Below are 21,439 nucleotides of genomic sequence, written 5' to 3'. Positions count from 1 at the left end.
GGTTCAATGGTATTCTGGGCCTGATTCTCCCACTCCCACCTCCAGTACCCAGATAGGAGTGAATGTGATAATCCGTCTAATCATAAATTTCATAGCTGCTCCATCAATTATTTGTTGCACTCTGCTAATTACACTAAGGCTCAGCAGCTTGCCCTTTTGAGTTAGAAAGTATATTTTTGACATCTCTTTCCCATCAGTAGCATTAAAAATAAAAGTGTAGGAAGAATTATTTGGGCTAGGAGAAACTGAATAAGCACGATGTTACCATCTCCATGCTACAGAGCAGAAAAGATTGAAGCTCAGAGATACTGAGTGTCCTTCCCCCACTGCCACAGCCTGTTCAAAGTAGCTCCAGGACAGAACCCACGTCCTGCATCTCCAAACATCCTTGCTTTAGTTGTAGACCCCCAAGCCAAGTGGAAACCATGTATGGGAAAATAAGGCTACAAGAATTCCAAAGAAAGTCTGACAGAGATCAGGCAGATCATATGATCATAGTAAGCCATATTAGGTATATATCATGTACATCTTTCAATTTAAGTGTTTATAAATCTACCTGTGCTTCCTCACAAAACAATAGATACTTAATAAATGTTTATTGAATATATAAATGGAAAACAAATTAGAAACCAGTTAATGCCAGTGTACATAGCCTAGCAAAACCAATTGGAAAGTGTCTTTGATCAAGTCGATTTCTTATTTAAAAAAATATGTATAAGTCACTCTGGCCAATGTTTGGAAGGTCCAATGAACAATGATTATTGCATGATAAGCTGGGGCAGAAAAAAAAGTAATGTTTTTCATGCCTTCTAAGGCCCATCCTTGGAGAATAATATGGATTTTTAAAAATATGAAGGATACCTTGATTTCATTTCAGACTAAACCTTTTTTTCTTTCTTATAAATTTAATGAGTACCTTTAATGACCATCTTAGAATTTAGAAGGGTTATTTGTTCTGACAATAGGAAAAGTCTTCCTTGACTTTCAAATTCCTTTAGATGCTTCATATGATTTCTCCAAACAGAAGGACTCCCTTGGCTGACATGGATCACCACTGAAGATGTTGTGAGGAGAACTGTCACAGAGGCAAGCACTGGGGGTGCCCTCAGGGAATTCCCATTCCATGAGCATTAGCCTCGATTTTCACCCTATGGCAAGTGAGCTGTCTGGTCACCCCACCCACCACGAGCTACAGTTTCCTCAACACCCAGGAGCCCTCTGTGGCAATATGACTCCATTCCTTTTCCAGAATGTGTGGGAAGTGCTGTTTCTTCAGCTCTGCTAAGGAACTCAAGGAAACGCCACAGACAAATATTACTTCTGTGAGAAATTCATTTCTATCCCCTGGAAAGATCTTATGTTGATCTGTGGTAGAGCACGGTCTGTTTGTTCCCCTGTGGAAATGACTTGTGGCCATGGTAGCTCCAGTAATGTGTGGCACAACCTTCGTGCTACACTTTCCTGACAGGTCAGTAATTAACTTGCATTGCAATTGTTTGTCGTCTCCACCACAGCAGCCATTTACTAAAATAACATTTTAATTTCAGTTTCCTTCCAGTTCACTTTCCTTTTCTTTTTTCCCTGTGGCTTCTACATCTCTATTAAGTCTAATTTCCCCAGACCACTTCCATAAGCAGAGAGAGTGCAATAAAACTCAGTTTCAAAAATGTCAAATATAATGAGAAAAGAAGATCAGAGTAAAAGAATTTGACCATAGCCACCCCATTGGGTAACATTGTCTTTGACTAGGCAGGTGTTATATATAGGAAATGTGATAATAAGGCTTCACATTTATTTAACTTAACTTAATCAGGGAATCAGGGTGATATTCTGCATTTACTGACAAAGTTTGGCAAGTCAGCTGCATGGATAAACTGTAGTACAGTTATTGTCATTACCCGTGGGCATTCTAAATGGTGAAAATGACAAGTAAAATATATTTCTTAAGTAGAATAAGTCCCAGACAAAATTGTGTGACAGGCAACCTTGATCTTTTTTTAGATCATGATATCTTGTTGCCATCTCTCATCCCCTGGGCACCTCAGCCTTTTAGTCTCCATCTTACTGGGAGCAAAGCAACTGATTTACATTTCAAGTATTTTATTGAGGCTTTACCCTGAAAAATAGACTTATTAGGTCCCACAGTTTCTACAAAAATTACTGAAAACCCCCGGGGAAGACATGAACACACTTACCTACCATTGAGTCTGGTAAGAGTGCAATGGAGGGTGGGACTGAGGACAATCTTAAGGCAAAGGTGACATTTGACCTTGATGTTGTATAGAAAGAAGATCCACAAGGCAGAGCAGGGTTGTCAAAGGCAGTACTGGCCGAGATCACCAGATTTAAAGAAAACAGGAGTGAACGTCCACAGCAAACGGTGGAATATGGGAGGGAGGAAAGATAGTCCATTACGGCTGGATGGGGAGAATCTTGCCATTTCTAGCAAAGCATTTGGGTGTTGTCTTATAGAGCCCGGGAAACTTTGATGATTTGTTTCAGGCATAATCCCCTCCCAAAAGATTTGGTGAAAAGACACCCAGGGAAATGGATCCGCAGCCGCTGAAGAACGGTAGCATTCTCATGGGATGCCTCTCATGGGATGCCTTCTTTATTTAGCAATTAACTTCAAATCAGAATAAATACCATAGCATCTATTTGTAAACACTGATCTTATGATAGAGCACCGGAGAAGTAATCTGGGAAAAAAATACTCCGAAACTTCAGGAACCTCCTTTTGAACCTCTGGGTGCATGTTTAATGCTTCCGGTCACCAATTAAGTGAAGAGAAAGGTGCAGACTTCACAGGAAACACAGAATGAAGCACTTAAGGAAGAGATATCAAAGGGTACAATTACATCTTACTAAGACACAGAAGAAAAATAAAGCGAAGATTAGTAGAACTGCTTCTGAATTTCCCTCCGGTGATCAGGTAAGTAGTACAAAATTGAAAAGCAAATAGGAATAAAATGCCTGTGCTATTGTAATTATGTTTAGGCAGCATAAGAAATTTTATGAAATGGCAATCTCCTTAGATACACAGGAGAACCATAAGGGGCATAAGTAATGCAATCCTCCCTCTGTTTCCTCTGTCAGTTTTGACCTAATCTAGCAAGAAATGCTGAGCCATTTTCCGCCTCTTGCGTACAAGTATCAATTAAGGGAAAACAGGGTGACTATCTTAGGGCACTGAATGATGAAATGTCACTTAAGGAGAAAACATTGGGTGTAGAACGAGTTGCTCAGCAGCCACATTAGGAAACACCGACAAAACAAGCCGTCTCAGACACTCTCTGGACAGGACCCATTCTCTGATCTTTGTTGGAAGAGTACCAAGGGCAAAAAGTACATTTTAACCTGTGATTGCTCGTTTCTTGGGATTTCATGTTCCATAACATTTGATTCCTAAAGGATGTGACTCAGTTGCAAAGCCCTTTCATCAAGCCGATTAAATCTAATCACGCATTGATTGCAGTACACCAGGACCCCTCTATCTCTATCTTGGCCAGCCCAGGTTAAAATATGGGGAAGCTGCATATTGCATAATTAGTGTTTGACAGTAATTAACAGGAGTCAGTAATTGACAGTAGTCAAATATGGCTGACATTTGTTTTATTTAGCAAATTTGTTATTGTATCCGATTAGTCTTTCCCTAATGCTTCTGTCTTCAAAGTCTGAATTGATTGGATTGGATTTCAGTGCCAAGGGGACATGTCTGAAAATGGGACAGTAATGTCATAGTCCATTGTTGTGACAATGACACTATTAAAATAAAATATTTCAGTATATTTCCTTTAATGCATTTAAAAATTAGTTTCTCGTTCAATTATGCATATATAAAATACATTTTAAATAGTGTGTGTGTATTTGTGTGTGAGCCCATGTTTGTGTATAAAGCACAATGAATTGTCACAAACTGAACACACTCATGTAACCACATCCAAACTGAGAAACTTGACAGTCTCAGCATTCCAGAAGTCCCTGAAACTCCCTTCCAGTCACTCTACACCCACCCCACTAAAAATAATCATTATTCTGTCTTCTTAATTTTGCCTATTTTTAAAATTAATATAAATGGAAAACCTGGAGTACGTACTTTTTATTGCTGAGCTTATTTCACTCAAACAAGTTTATTTGTGTGGCTGATTGCTATGTAATATTCTTCTGTGGAGTGCTTATAAAAAAACTTTAGTTAGTTCTTCTTTTAGGTTCTTTGTTCTTTTACTGATTTGTAGAAGTTATTTTTCTACTCTGGATACAAGCCATTTTAAAATATATATGTTGCAATAATGATCTTTTCCCACTTGGGGTGACTTTTTACTCTCTTCATACAATCTTTTCATCAATAGACATTCTTAATTTTAGTATTGTCCAATTTATCATTTATTTCCTTTTAGGATTAGTGATTTTTTTTTTTTGTCCTTTTAAGAAATCCTTGCCTGATCCAAGACCACAAAGACTATTCCTGTATTTTCCTTATAAAGATTTGTTGTTTCAACTTTTATTTTTAGAACGGTGATTCTTCTGGAAATAATTTCTGTGTTTGCTGTGAGATAGGGGTATCTTTCTAGAGAGATAATTCATATGTATTTCATATATATATATACATATATATATTTCTTTTAATTAGAAAGACCTGCCATCTCTCGTGGTTTATTGAGGTGAGAAAGGACCAGGATCTGGCTCTTGATCTGAAGTAGAAAGATACTGGGGAGCTCTCCTATCCACAAACGTTGACAAGAAGTGCAGTCGTATCCAATAATCACATATATTAAGGAACACTGGCAACTGGGGATCCAAGGTGAATAGAAAGATTTATCCGACAGATGGGAAAAAACAACCACTGACAATCTGAGAAGGGCAATACTCAGAAGTTCAGATTTGCAAACTGTTATCAACTAGAAGGTTTGTTATTAAATGCCAGAGTTCTGATTACTGGGTATTTGTTCAGCCCTATCTCAATTATCCAGAAGGAAGACTGGCAGTAGAGAGGTAGGACTTCAATCCTAGCAACAGAATGAGGCAATGAATGACCAGGTGACCAGCAGAAGTTGTGGTTGAAGACAGAGCAAATGTCTAATGAGGAAGGGCATGACTTGCTGAAGGACTGGGACTTGTAAATAAGGGAAAGACACCTATGTATGCATCGCAAGTGCAGACCAAAGCCATGATCACTTGTTATAATTTAATATTGAACTCACAAAATTCCATTCCACTGGAATTAACTAAAGATTAACTGCATTAAACTAAGATTTCTCCAAGGAGTTAAGGTCAGAAATAACTTGAGTTAAAAAGGAACAAATGGCTTTACTAGTGAGGAGTAAGAAAGCTATACAACAATGATTCCGTGTCATCAACAATCCGAAGCTTCATCAACATGCAGGCTCTACTGCACGTTCCAAAGACTCCCATCCAGCAACACTAAAGAGGAGCCTGAGAAACTCCCTTTTTGGCCTTGACCCTGGTGATTGAGAGGCACACTGCACTTTTCTGACAAGCAAGTCTCTAGAATTACATAAAGCTCTTTTTAAATTTTATATCCACATTGTTCTAAAATTATTACTAATTACTATTGTTCTTACGTTTAAATCCCATGCTACTCAGTTCATATTTGCTAATATCGTTGTGCTGATTAAGTTTCCTGGGAATGTATTTCACTTTGGAATTTGTTGGTAGTTGGGGAAGTGGTATTGATCATAGTCGGGAAAAATAAGAGAAGGGACTATGTGGCTAAGTAGGTAGATACTGAAAAATGAATTATTTGATATAAAGGAAAAACCCAACAGGATCATACTACAAGCAATCTGGGTCTATTGTGAGTGTTTCAGCATGAGTGTTTTTTTTTTTTTTTTTAATGTTTATATCATGAACTTGGTAAGTGTGAGTAAAACAACATCAATTTAAACATTTGGAAAACAGTTCTCTTGCTTGTAAAACATCAAAGGATGTTTGGTGTGAGAACAAACAAATTCCACAAAACGTTGTTTTCACCTAAACTTAATCTGAAATTTTTGGGCAGCGAGGCTTCTTTTCATGAAACCAAGAATATCAAAATGGCAAAAATTTCTACTAGTTCACATTATTTTCATTGAAAGTTTTTGACTGATTTTTTAATTCTTGCTTTTGAATATCCTTTACTATGCCAAGTATATTTATTTCGTAAAATGTATCTTTTTCTTTCTAGGCTGAAAAGACAGTTTTGATGCCTTAATCTCTTGAAAAACTTCAGGTGCATAATTAGGAGTCTCCACCCAGGAGTTGTTTGGGGACTGGATACTCGATTTAAGATTTAAACAGGCGTGCTTCTCTTTCCTCAAAGTGGAATTCAGGGCTCACCCCAGGAAGCAGGAGGTAGGGAAGAAGGTTAGATACATTATCTATCCAACGAGGTTCCAGTTAATTGAATGTTACTATAATTCGAAGTAGTACAGCCAAATATCTATTTTAATTTAGGCTCCTCACAAAGCAAAATACAGAATTTGGGCCCGGCCTCACTGAAGTCAAAAGGAAATGCATAAAATATCTAGAATTTTAAAAGGACTATCAGGATTATCTCTTTTCTTTAAAAATCATTCAATAGTAATCTTTTTTCCTTTTGTCCTCCCTTTATTCACTTACATTTTTGTCCTAACTACTGCTGAGACTTAGTGATGCTGATCTATTCATAGATAACTTGTCTGATGAAATGCGTTATACGGCCACACCCATCTTATATTTCCTCATCTAGCACACTGTGGACTTCACATGTGCGTGTGTGTGTGCATGTGGGTGTGTGCATGTGTTTAAACCGCTGTTAAGATTATCTTCACCACCTAAGGTATACAAATCTCTTTCCTCTCCGCTACAACAATGCACCCATGCAGGTGTACATGTCTGGTCCATATCTTGTATCATGTGACTTTGAAAATACCAGGCAAATTAAGGATGACTCCATTTGCTATTACTTAGAAAAGTTAGCCTTTGGAGACAACTTTTAATGGTTAAAAAATGCTTTGAGGAACATGAGCCATAGAACAGCATTGGTTCTTTCAAGTTAGGAAAAGGAACCCATTCATGAAAGTTCGACAAACAGAACAAGGGCCTCAATGAAAAATCTATACAAAAATGGGGTTTTTTTTTGTAGAATAATCTAATGTGCTAGTGAGTCTCTGAACCGTTATTAAGATTTATTCTGTATACGTAAGTTATCTGGAGGAGTCTAGTTCTTTCTAATCATGACACTCTGCTCCTGCTTTCTTAGGAGCAGCTATAAATTCAAGAAGAGGTGGAAAACCGGCAGACTGCCAACCAAATTCAACCCACGGACATATGTTGTTGGGCCTGAACAATGTTTTAGAATGTTTTGAATCAGTTTCCAATTGAAAAATGAGGATTTGTACTCAAAAAACAGGTGCAGATCTGTGTGTCTTCCCTTGAAAAATCAGAAGATATAGAAAGCTGGTCAAGGATGTATGGTAGAAGTCAGCCGGGGGTGGACAGCTTCTACATCCTGTAAACAGGGCAAGTTCTCTCCGATCCAGAGGTTCCCTCCCTTTCTACTTCATCTGCATAGATATCCTGACTGGTCTGCAGGCCTTTGTGACTGTGACCTATGGTGCCAGTCACCTTTGAATCAATATCATTTTCTATATTTGATTATTTTTCAATCGAAGCCAGTAGGATTAGAAATGGAGAACAAAACCAAGAGACTCTATCTGTTTAGAAAGAGGTTCATCCGAGATTAATATTATTTCATCTATTTGTATAACTTTTTCAGCATTATCTCACATTACCGAGAGTAGGATACTGTGCTGTGCTTTTTGCTATTGCTAAGCAAGTTCCCCTTTGCTCCCCTCCCTGCTCTGACCCCCTTTATTGTTCCTATGATATTTTGGCAGATAATTATATCCTGACATCTATTGTTTTCTGTTCCCTATTTGAGTTGTGAGTTTCTTCTGACCAAATTGGCTGTGTTCTTTAAAATCAGACACTGTATTTGTCAGCATTGCTCTGTACTGCATGGAGAGCATTACGGGCATCTGGTGCCTGCCTGAAACTCCCTGTCTCTAATTCCCTCAGTATCATGAGCACTTCCAACAAGTTCAGGTTGGCCACCATATTAGCATGGCTGTGATTCCCAGTCCCAAGTGTCACTGGTTTCTTTTTTTTCTTTCCTTTTTTTTTCCTATTTCCCCACATCAAAAGATGATAAATGGACCTAGGATACAGTACATCATGGTCAGGGGAAGTTAGAACAAGCACCGCATCTTGCCTTCCCCACCTTCTCAGCCTCAAATCGTACTCTACCCATCTGCCGTGCTCACCAGTCTCTAGTCTCCAAGCTGATTTCTCACTCTGAAACTATGGCCCACTTGTTAATCCCCCTTCTTTAAGCTAGACTTCTAACCTAAAGCCCTCTAGCCTGTAGGATATGGAGCCAGTTCTCCAAGGACAGCACCATTGCCACTGAGCATTTGGTCTGTCACTTCCCAGCACCACACCTGTTCTCATTAGTCCAATATCCTAACACTGACTGCTTTCAGAATTAGGACTCTGATCGATGGAGTCATTCAACCTCCATACATAGTATCCTAAGTAGGATTCCTCAGGGAAAAAACAAAACAAAACACTCTAACTCTTCTCTAACTGGATCAACAGCCTAGACCCTGGCCCTTCCAAATTTCTTATTTTTCCTTTTCAGAATCACTTTACTAGGACCCTAGCATATCTGCCTCATGAACCATTTATGTCACCACCTTACCACCCTAGAAAAAATTAGATATAAAATAAAAATGGATGAAGAGAATTCTACTTTTTTTCTCTCTCCTTGTCTGTAGTTTTTCTTTGCTTCATTTAATTTCAAGTCCAAGAGTCAATGGTTCTCTACCACTATTTAAATTGCTCTGTGTGGGAACACCTGCTCAACGGGGACCCTGCTTCTCCCTCTGCCTGCTGCTCTCCCTGCTTGTGCTCTCTGTCTCTCTCTCCCCTAAAAATAAGTAAAAAAAAATTTAAATAAATAAATACCTCTGTGCGGGCAACCCTCTCGGGTCCCCTCCCTCTTCAGGAGCTTTGTATTATGCTCAATAAACTTTTCTTTGCTGCCCCCCAAAAATAAATGACATTAATTAATTAATTAATTAAATTGCTCTGTGTGATTGATTAATTCTCCAAAATTAAAGGGCATTTTCTGTGAGGACACACCTTGAGCTGCTTGAAGGAAAATTTCCAAATCAACCAAAAATTGGTAAATGAACAAGAAAAGAGCTTTCTTTCTTCTCCTCCACATGGCTATACTACATTCCCCCGTGCAGCTGTATTGAGGAAATGAAACTAATAGCAAGAAATTGCTCTTGATGAGTTTCATAATGTTATCATAATACTTAGAATTGAAATAAAGCAGAATTATCCTGCCATGATTTTTATATCATAATGAAGGAAAAATATGGTCATCATTTGATTCTAGACAACCTGATAAAACAGCTACTTCTACAGCTACTATTCACACTACATTTAACCTTTTTAAAGCAATTATTTTGTGCCACAAACAAGGCAAAGTTCTTTATGTACGTTATTTTCTTTTTTATCTTGTGAGGAAACTCCCCATTTTATAGATGAGGGAACTCAGACTTCAAGAGTTTAAGTAACTTGCACAAAATCCCACAGACGATATCTAGCAAGTGGTGGAGCCTGGAGATTTCAGACAGGCATCAAATGCCTGGTTGTAGGAGCATTCATTCTCTTCTCTCCATGCAATCAACTGAAAAAATTCTGTTCTAGAACTTTTTTTATTCCTTACAGTGATAATAAGATATTAAGAGCACAGGATCAGATATCAGAAAACACTTAGAAAAGTATGTTCTTGACATGTCCTGAAACAATTCAATTTTTCTATATTTCATTGTCTTCTTCTATTAAATCTATGAAAAGCTCCTGCTTTTCTTACTCACTTGCTGAATGATCCCATAAAATAATGCATTCAAAACTATTTTCAAAACTCTGAATAAAATATGAATAGATAATAGATATTCTTGGGTTAATTAACTTGAACCCAACCATCATCCTGAAAACAGAAGGTGAATCTGAAATAGCCAAAGTAAAGGAGCAAGAGAAATAGAAGTATAGGGGCGCCTGGGTGGCACAGCGGTTAAGCGTCTGCCTTCGGCTCAGGGCGTGATCCTGGCGTTATGGGATCGAGCCCCCCATCAGGCTCCTCCGCTATGAGCCTGCTTCTTCCTCTCCCACTCCCCCTGCTTGTGTTCCCTCTCTCGCTGGCTGTCTCTATCTCTGTTGAATAAATAAATAAAATCTTTAAAAAAAAAAAAAGAGAAATAGAAGTATAAAAGCAAGTAAGACCCCTTTGGCCATAGTCTAGACAAGACTTAATGGATGACCAAATTAGTAACTATGACAAGAAATGACATGGTAAGAAGCAAATGGTTGCCCCCAAAATATGGCGACTGATTGAATGTAAGGAATAAGCAGTATCCAGGAATCCATAGAGATTCCAAGCTTATTTTTTTAGGTGATTTCAGGAATAGGGACATCTTAACTGAAATAAGCAGGAGAAAGAGAAGGATTCTGTAGAGAGATTAGGGGCTAACTTGACACATACTCAGTTCGAACCACTGTTGGGATTCCATGGAGTGGCATCAAGTGATAAAGAAAATGAGGAACACTATAGGGGAAAAGGCCAAGGGCAAAGATAGAAATTTAAGGACTATATTTGAAGAATTTTATTTATTTTTTTATTTGTTTGTTTGTTTGTTTGTTTGTTTCAGGCCAGGTAACTGGAAAAAAATTTAAATGTTCTGACAACCACATTACAGGAGAAAAATGAAGTGGGTGACATTAACTTTAATAATATATTTCATTTAATTCAATATGTTAAAATTTTATAAGTTCAGCATATAATCAATGTAAAAAATATTAGCATTCCTTTTATTTGTACTAAGTCTTCAAAATCTGGTTATTTTACACTCAATTTAGACAAGGCACACTTCGAATACTGAATAACCATTTGTGGCTAGTTGTTTTCATAATCGACAGCATGGTCTAAGAAAGTATTTGGGGGATTTGTGGGCTGAGGAAAGACGTAGGTCTACAGGAAAACGAAAAGAGAAATAGAAAAAGCACCTGCCGTATGACAGAAACAGAGGCAAAAAATGTTTTCTTCCTCACATGTTGTGTAACATCTCTACAGAAGCCAATATATGCAGCAAACAAGAAACAGGTTTTCCACAGATGGTATCGTTTTAGACAGCAAACAAAGCAGGATCCTTTTAGACCCTTTCAGACTCTAGGGCCTCACAAACGAAGTCCAGCATTGCTTAGCTGCTGACACTTAATCGGCTTAGAAATTGTTAGCATGGCATAGTGAAAGTAACATGGATTTTGTCTGCTCGTGGATTTAACCCAGATAGGCCTCTAAATCATGGCACACTCTACCACACAGCTCTGTAAATGTGGGCACTTAGCCACTTACCTTTAACTTCCTTATCTTTAAAATGGGGGTACAACTTCTTTACATGATTTTTGTGGCTATCATATCCTATTAGGTAGGCAAAACATCTGATATACAACATGCAGTATATATAATTGATCATTATTAACAATGTCACTCTGATGTATATTGATCAATGTCTCATGTTACTGTAGCATCTTGAGAATGAGAAAATATTGTCTGTATTTTGTAACACCATAGTACCTACCAGTGTTGGAGACACCACTAGGATAATCAACACTCATTTTTCTCCTGTATTCCTCCTAAGATAACCATCCTTGTATAAATAGGTAATACTATATGGAAGCTCAGATTACTTGATTTCCTAGTGCCTTTAGCAGAAAGATGAATAAGAGCTCCATTGCTCCGACTCTAGCCTTTACATTCTAATATAAAATTAACTAATGCAGAAAGATAAATTAGCAGAAACAAAATTTCCCCTTGACTCAGCACCCAATTTCCTAAGCTTCTACCTTCCAGAGCTCTTTTAAACAGATATCTCATTTGACTCTAAGTTCAGTATTACACCAGTAGAGCCTGGAACAAAAAGTTCTCTGCATTTTTAAGAGATTAATTTAAAGTAAACATAAAATTAATGGTTTTAGTAAAATAGCTTAAAATTCAAATGCTTAAGTTGATTGGTGTTTTCCATCAGTTTATGGCAGTATGTCTTCAGATGGTGGGTCATTTCTTCTGGGTTTCAGAAGGCACTATAGTATATAATGAATCCAGGCTTTCAATCCCACCTTTCATCACAGCGAAGTTACTCAAAACATACCCATCAAGTGTCATTTGTTTGAAATATGTTTCTAGCTTCTCTTCCCCTAAATTTATCCTATTTTTTTCCGGCCCAGCAGAAGTCGCAAATCTCCAGAAAGCCTTTTCTGACTCTATAGTCCAGAGTCAACTTTTATAGCATTTATTCTTTCACTAATCAAATATTCACTGAATGTTTATCATATGCCTACCATGTTCTATTTTCTAGATATTCAGTAGCAAACAAACAGACAAGGTCAATATGCCTATAGATGATTCAGTCTAAGTTGAAAATAGCCACTAAGCAAGTAGACAAAAAATAATAATAATTCCCCATATCCAAAATGCTACTTAGGAAAATGAAAGCAAAGTAATGAGAAAGAGAGGGCCTTGCAAGTCATGAAAGGAGATTGAATTAATTTGAAATATAATAGAAAGTCATTTAGAATTTTCTTTTTTTACTGGGGAAGTTGTAGGACTTAAGTCTTAAGAAGGTCATTCTGGCTACTTCTTGGGAAATAAGTATGGTGTGAAAAGTAGAAGCAGGGAGATGAGTCAAGAAGATTCTGTAGTATCAGTGGTAGAAGTGGTAAGAAGTAACTGATTTGGGGATATTTCAGTATACATTTTACCCCTTGCTTAATGTCTAATTCATTCCTCCTAAGAGAAAAACTGTTAAATAAAAGCCCAAGATATACAATCAACATTTGTAAAATATATGAATAGATAAAATAAATCAGTTCACATAAGTAGTAGCAACAATTTGATAAAAAATAAATTGTATAAAAAATGTAACACAGAAATGTTTCTTTTATTTATTAAATTTCCTTTTTTTCTGAATCATTTCCTCTACCAAGGTTTCAATGTTTCTGAGACTTATGGTTTTCTTGCCCACAGAGTCTACTTAATAATCAATTATAACACAGAAAAACATCTTCAGGGTCGGAAAAAAACCTGAGTGGAAGGTTCTAGAAGTTGCCACCACTTCAACCTTCTTGAGTTCATTCAAACATGTGTAAACTAAAATTGCTCCATATGTTTTGTATGATTATTCTCTCACTTGAAAATAGAAAGTGTATCTGTGAGTGCAGTTTATCTAAAATTGTGATGTTGCTACATGCCACAGATTGTAGTGTATTCATTTAGCAGGGTTTTGTTTTGTTTTGTTTGTTTTTTTGAGGAGAAGTCATTATACCAACCAACCAACAAAAAATTAACAAAAAATAAAGAACCATTAGTCTGAAAAAAGTATGTAACTTTTCAAGAGCCATATTGAGAAAAGTTAAGCAAACAGGATAATGGGAGCTAAATCAATATTTTGCAGGCTCTGCTTATTGCTGATGAATTGAATGTGGTTTGGGGTAGGAAATGTGTGGGTAAGAGTATAATTGACGGTAATTCTAGTTTATTGTCCTCAACAGATAGATGAATGGTGGTAGTCATTAAGTGAGATGGATGAAAATAGGGAAGAAGCAAGTTGGATTGGGGACAAGCAGGGAGTAAGTAAGAGGTTAGTTTTGAACACACTCATTTTGATATCTCGAGATATTCAAGTGAAGATGATGAGTAGCCAGTTGCATTTATAGTTATAATGCTAAGAAAAAGTCCTGATCTTGAGATCAAACTAGAATATAGATCATATTTAAACTCATGGCCCTGCAAGACATTTGCCTACGAATAAACTTAGAAGACAAGAGCTAAGACCAAAAAGATAGAAATCTGAAGACTGAGTGCAAGGCATTCCAATATTTAGAGTTGAATGATGAGGAAGATTTATCAAAGGAGACAGAGAAAGAGCATCCAGTTAGTTTGGTGAAAAATCGAAAGAATGAAATCTCCCAGGAGTCAGATGAATAGAGAGATTCAAGAGGGAAGGAATGTTCAATTGCATCAAATGCAGTTCACATAGTAGATAATATGAAGACATGTAAATGACCATTGGATTTGGCAAAATGAGTCTGGGACTCTGAGAATAAAGTGTTCTGTGATATTTCTATAGCATTGCATTTATACATGTAGATTTATACTTAAATTCTTGTGTTTGTGCACTAAACTACCTAAAAAGTTTTCATTGGCTAGACAGCACGTTGATTTTTTGTGTCCCCAATAATTCCTAGCATAACACAGTGTATTTAGAGTTCAAAATTATTTATGGAATTGAATTGAATTGGGCTGATGCCCACCAAAAGAAAAAAATCAATTTTAAACCCACAATAGTGTTGTGTGTAATCGACAAGTACAATTTTAAAAATAAGATTTTTCTGCTTATTCTTTGGTATCCCATAAATATTCCCTTTCATCAGATGAGCTTTCCTACAATTTCAGAGGAGATGGGAACCATGAAGTGTATATTTCCTCAACCTTGTCTCCTTAGTGCATCTTTATATCCATCATCCACATACACACTCATTAAAGAGCTCTCCCTTCAGTTTCAGGTTAACTTATTCTGTTAACTTTCCTAGTTGAGCTACTGGTTATACCCAACTGCTTAGTCTCTGAGACCTTGTCAGGTTTCTGAATATATTCCCCTTGTTTCCTTCACTTTCATTCCTTTTCTCTTCTCCTTCACTTCAACTTTCATATTTCATCCCTTTTTTAGCTACTACCTATTTTAAGACTTATAAAAAGCGTATTTTACATAGGCTATCCCCAATTTCTTACTTCTTCGACCCCTTCTAAGGCTTGAACTTCACTAATGCTTTTGGTCCTTAATTATACAATTGAGAAAGGATACATTATCTTATCAAGAAAAACAAGTAGGGGCACCTGGGAGGCTTGGTTGGTTAAGTGTCTTGGTTTCAGCTCAAGTCATGATCTCAGGGTCCTGAGATGGAGCCCTAAGCCAAGAGTGGAGCCTGCTTGTCCCTCTCCCTCTGCTCCTCCCTCTCTCTCTCATAAACAAATAAAATCTTTTAAAAAAAAGAAGAAAAACAAGTAGACTTTAATCTTTTAAAAATAAGCTCAATCTTGATCATAATAACAGAAATACCAAAATAAAACTATATTGAGATATAATTTTCTACCGATCAGCAAAACCTAAAAAGTTCAGCAACACAATCCATTGGAAAAGCTATGGGGCGTCTATCAGCATTCTAAGTGGCTGGTAGAAGTTCAAAAAGTTACAACTACTCAGCCATCAAAAAGAACGATTTCTCAACATTTGCTGCAACATGGACAGCACTGGAGGAGATAATGCTAAGTGAAATAAGTCAAGCAGAGAAAGACAACTATCATATGATTTCTCTCATCTATGGAACATAAGAACTAGGAAGATCGGTAGGAGAAGAAAGGGATAAAGAAGGGGGGGTAATCAGAAGGGGGAATGAAGCATGAGAGACTATGGACTCTGAGAAACAAACTGAGGGCTTCAGAGGGGAGGAGGGTGGGGGAATGGGATAGGCTGGTGATGGGTGATAGGGAGGGCACATATTGCATGGTGCACTGGGTGTTATATGCAACTAATGAATCATCGAACCTAACATCAAAAACCAGGGATGTTCTGTATGGTGACTAACATAATATAATAAAAAAATATTATTAAAAAAAAAAAGTTACAACTAACCTGAAGTTATTATAGCAATAACTATCAAAATTATTTTGTCTCTTGGCTTATAAATAAATAGAATCCCTGGAAATTCATCCCGCAGATATATTTTAAAACACACACAATTTCATTAACACATTAATTGCATTAACAAAAATTGAAGACACCCATGACTCTTAATAAATTGTGAAACATCTACACAGTGGAATACTGAGAGAATACTCAGAGAGAGAGAGAGAGAATTGAACAGTTTCTCATTTTTACTATGGAAATATCACTAAGATATTACTAAAAGAAACAAAGCAAAGTGGAGAGCTGTGTATACTATGCTACCTTTAATATAATAAAGGATGGTATATGCGCACACATTATATATATGCAACTGTGAAAGATTTAAAAAAATAACAATGAAAAGTGGTTGCCTATTGGGTTAAGGTAGGGGTGAACAGAGGTATATAGAAATGAGAATGTTAGAAAGATTTTTTTCTATAATTTTTATATTTAGGTTTTGATTTTGAACCATCTTGCTGCATCACTTATTCTTAAATTCAAAACAAACAAAAGAAACCAAAAACAAAAATACTTCCATACAATTTCAAAAAAATCATAACCACAGCCTGTCTAAGGACCTCAAGGCACCTTGGGAGGGAAGCCAGCCCTCAATGTTACAGGGACACCTACCTTCACTGACTGCAACCATCCCTGCAGACTGCCCTGAGGAGTATGCCACCACCAGGGAGATACATGGAAGAAGCAAATAAACCCCGATGCTGGATAGCCCATCCAGATACAAAACATGGACATCCACTTATGAATTTCCCCTGCTTAAAACTGTTGTTACTCATAACCCTTCATCATAATCTGTCCACTCTATTAAGATCTCAAATGGTCTTTCCGGCCTTACCTCCTTTACTATACTTGTAGACAACTCATTCTTCCTTGGAAATTCTCTGACTTTTGTGCTCGGACATATCCCCTTTCTGTTCCCTGGAATGTTTCTCAAATCCCAAATCTGAGCCCTCTCTGAAAACTACTACAAATCTTTCCTCCAAACTGTCCTGATTTCTCTGATAGGATATAATCAAATGATGTTAACACCAGGAAATTCTCGAGTTTATTGTCTGGCACATAACAGGAAGACAAAACCTTTCGTGAATTTCTGAATCCTCAGAGAACACTCTATCTTTTATGGTCCTGGACAAATTTCACTTGTATTATAATTATTAATACAACAATCATACTAGATTATAAACTTCTAGAAGAAAAATATTGAGACGGGTGTTCATAGATGAGGTAGCTCTTGAAAAAGACTTTAAAATTCAGTTTAATTGAAACACTTGCTTCATTCAGACCTACCTTTAAACTGATACTGTATTTCTATCTGATTATAAAGTTTGGAGAATTTGAATACGCAATGTTTTTAAATGTGACCCTATATGGCTGTGTAGTAGAGTTCTGTGGCTTTTACCTATGAGAAATAAAACCATCTTTCTCCCGGGGAAAGCGTCTTAGTTTCTATGTGGAGACGCCTCCGTTCCGTTGAGAACACATGCATTGCAGGTTCAGGCGGCTCCTCCAGGGGAGAGAAGGCCTGTGACCCAAGCCAGGCCCTCCTGGTGTTTGCGTCTTAGAGTCAATGATTAGCTCTACCACAGTCATGTGACAAAATTCAGTCCAATCAGATCTCAGTCTGAGACCTTTACTGTGGTGATAGGGGAAAGCCAGCCTTCTGCAGCACAGACTGAAAGGGTCAAATGTAAACCTGAAGCTTTCTTGTGAACTCTGTGAGCCTCTGTCACAGAGGGCTTATAGCACAGTGGAAAAAAAAAAAAAAAGGCAAAGTAATGAAGAAAATACAACCCAATTTTAACAATCTTGTGGGAGCTCCTGGATTCCACCATGCCTGACTTTGCTTTCTTTGGGTTTTTTAGTTATACAAACGAATGCCTATCTCTAGTGCCTAAATTAATTTCACCTCATTTTCTATCATTTGAAAACAAAGGCATTTTGCCAACTCTAAACTGAAATTGAAAATACTTATATTTTAAAGTCTAGCTCTATAACATGTATTGTGCAGTGCAAAAAATATGCTTCTGGTACCCAAAGATTTAAATTCAGAATATTAAATTATTTAAAAGATACATATATATGAAGCAATGGATTATGTTAAATATTTTCTAAGTGTATGGGAATATTAAAATAGTGTTAAGGCATAGTGCAATTAATTTTCATCCACTACAAGAATGGTGTGTATTTATACAGGAATATCTTAGAGTAAAGGACACATCTCTATGAACCCTTCATATAAGACATTCTGTGTTTAAATACCATAGCAGGACCAATGGTTAACAAAACACTCTTCCTGCCCCCAAATATCTCCCCCCCAACTATATGCCAATAACCTTCTCTTCACTTGATCGAAGTTCTCAACAATAGCTGTTCCTCTGGATCTGTCTGCTGGGGACCTTATTAAAATTATACCAGGGAGGGGAGGCCTGGTTAAGAAGTCAAGAGAAACAAAGCTCTGTAGCCTTCTCCTGTGAGCATGGATTATTTTTATCAGATGCTCTAAGTGCTGGGAAATAGGATAAGTAAGTTTTAAGACAATGCGAGTGGGATGGAAGGAGCCAAGTGGGGTCTGTCCTTCTAGGTACCAAGGCTGCAAGACCCTAAGTTAGGGACAGAGCAGGCCACTCCAAATCAAAGCACTCAAAACGAGTAAGAGGAGGAATATCAAAGAAAAAAATCTCCTTTCTGAATTTTGCTGAATGCTGGCCCCAAGTGGAAAAGCACTATGTACTTTTAATAAATGAGTTTTGAAATTACTTTCCAAATGAGATTCTCTGCATTGTTTCATTTCACCAAAATTTGTTTATTTATTCACTTAAGATGTATAAAGGTATAGTAACCTATAGTAGTACCTCATTTATACTTGACTCTCTTTAAGATCTGGTCTGTGTATTCAAGAGATAATGCATTACTTGTTTTTACAAACAGTTCTGAGAGTATCTTAGTTTATATGTCTATCATCTCTAATTGTTGCTCTTTATAAATCCATACTAAGCTACGTAATTCATTCTCGGTTTTACACAGACTTCATAAGATATTTATATTTTAATTTGACAGTTTCTGGAAAAAAACAATCATTTAACAAGGAATTTGGCTTTTATTTAAAAATATAAAATGGTTTAAAAAACTGCAGTGGACATGTTTTCAGTGCCAAATGCTTATGTGGATAGTCACTCTTGTTAATGTGTAAGTACTACATATGTTTATTCATGTGATGTTCTTTTATAACAAAATGAAATAAAGTAATAACATATCAACCCAAACTATCTGAATTATACAGCTTCTCTAGATGCAGAGGTTCAGAACCACAATATTGAAGACAGATTTAAATAATGCTTTCCATTGTGTGGAAATGTAACCAATTGAAAAGCTAATCAGAATATCAAAGCAAAAACATATTGCCAGGGTCTCCCTACACTCTAACAACAAAACATGTATTGAACACCAAGTCCTAATCTCTATTTTTTTTTGTGATCCTTTTAATAGTCAACAAGTAGCTAGCCTCAGTATTGACAACTGAAGAGGTTTGAAAATAGAATATACTAGTATGCCAAATAATTTCCTACTAAACTGACCATATCAAAAAACATTTATATGTGTCTTTCAATAAAAGATAATAAAAGAAAAGAATTGTTGCCACTTATCAACCCTGTAACCATTTTTTAATAACACAAAAAAATCGGTGGGGCCATCACTTCTCCCATTCAACAGCACAATAAAAATAATATTAGGAAAGAATGGATCATATCTGGAACTCTTATTAAAATTCTTTCAAAAATCTACACTCGGATTTATTTTAGGTATTTGTCTCTGAGATTAGCAGTACTTTATATTTTTTTGTACGTTCGTTACAGAACACAAAGACATTTTATAAAAGCAAGAAGTCAATATAAAAGAAAAGTTCTCTTCACTTTATGGTTAACAAATCCTTTTCATTTCTAAGGTTATTATTTTGGAAAATCTCAAGGAAGGAAAATTATATAATTACATAAATACCAAAAATATACCTCTAATTTGCCCCTTCTCCCAAATGTAACCTTCCATAAAGTCAGCTATGTCTTCTTTTTTTAACAGTTTTGCTTATGAAATAGAAACTTGCACTCCTTTCACCCTATACCTTAAATACAATTTAGGAAAAAGTTAAAATACTCAAGTGTCATAACAGAGAGCTTTCTTTTGCATTTTAGAACTTTCCTGCTTTTTAATAGCTCTTTAATAAACTACACATTTAATAAACTACACCTTTTCAAGGGTTTCTAATGCCAACTTAATACAACACTTTATATTGGATATCTTTCACATTGTGATTCAGATGTTATTTCTTATTGTTACAAAGTGCCTTTTTATCTTTCATTATCTGGATCCTGAATAGTACACATTTTTTGTAAAACTATCAGTTAAAGATGCAAAGTCCCATATTTTCTCTAGTAGTTATTTTTAAAAGTACTTTCAAACTCAAACTGTATCTTAGTCTGTCTTTAACATTTTAGTATAAAATCTTAGCAAATGATTCTAGTGTAATATCTGTTAAAGGACTTTTGGAATTTGACAGTTGCAAATATGAAAAGAATAGTCTTTCTACACCAAAAGAAACAAACAGATGTTTTAATCACAGGTGAAAACACATTTTTGTAGAAATATTCGTATGTTCACACAAAAGCATAGGACACCGCCAAACATTTTCAAGTTTAAATTTCCTGTTCAATATAAAGTTAAAATTTGCTTACCTTTTCTCGGTGATCACTTGTTACTGAAACTGCCATCAACTTCCAACTGTTAATGACTCTTTCAACAAAAACGGAAAACAGTAAAGTCACATGTCGTAAGAGTAGGCCTATGTTGGATGCTGCTTAATTTCAGTACTGGAGGGGGAAAAAAAAAAAAAGGCATGGGGTGGGGGTGAGTACAAAAACTTTAACATAAAACCACTTCCTGCGTAGATACGGTTAACCACACACATCACATCATTACTCGATTTGAAGAAATTGCCTTGTATAGTCAAGAATATTGTTATTTTTCAATGTGCTTTTCAATTTTCAAACATTACTACATTTCTATAGGTTTCATCAATTCTGATTTAATGGGGGAAAATGTGTGGTTAAAAATGTAGCAGGGGGAGGAGCAGGCGGGGAAACACTAAGGGAACTTCCTCTTTCTCTGCCTTCTAGCAAGAACTTAAAACCGAACTCTCTACGGTCCTCTGTCGGTGTGGGCATGTTCACATACCATCAGGAGGCTCTGCTTACCGACTTGGGAAGCCAAGAAGCAACTTCCAATTCACAGAGCTGATACTTCTGTCTCACTCACGGATGGACCAACCAAGGGGTGCTCTGGTTCCTAAGTCTAAGGTCTTGGACATGTTGCTAATGAACTTGAGAGCACGCAGCAGCCCAGGGCCCTGATGCCACCTGGAGGAAAGAAGGGTGCTTGTGCAGCACATGCTGCGGCATTTGCTCTGGTGCTGGCTTTCACACGGAGGTGACAGTTTCCTAAGCAGTTCTGAAATCTGCTGACGAGCTTTTGCTCCAGGTGAATGATCTTTTGCATGGCCTGATTTAAGAAGAAAAATAAAATAAAGGATGCAAAGG

The 21,439-nt window shown here is 36.7% G+C and overlaps 1 protein-coding gene across 1 annotated transcript in view; it reads right to left on the bottom strand.

Annotated features, from left to right (window-relative positions):
* Window positions 1-20,741, bottom strand: part of ARHGAP15 (Rho GTPase activating protein 15) — a 596,409-nt gene extending 575,668 nt beyond the window's left edge. Inside the window, exon 1 of the mRNA XM_026510055.4 lies at window positions 20,579-20,741. The gene's annotated coding sequence lies outside the window, so the exon portion shown is untranslated. The remainder of the gene's footprint in view (window positions 1-20,578) is intronic.
* Between the last annotated feature and the right edge of the window lie 698 nt (window positions 20,742-21,439).

The sequence above is a fragment of the Ursus arctos genome, unplaced genomic scaffold (genome assembly GCF_023065955.2).
Source record: "Ursus arctos isolate Adak ecotype North America unplaced genomic scaffold, UrsArc2.0 scaffold_1, whole genome shotgun sequence".
In the NCBI taxonomy this organism is placed as follows: Eukaryota; Metazoa; Chordata; class Mammalia; order Carnivora; family Ursidae; genus Ursus; species Ursus arctos.
This window is presented reverse-complemented; position numbering and strand designations above follow the sequence as displayed.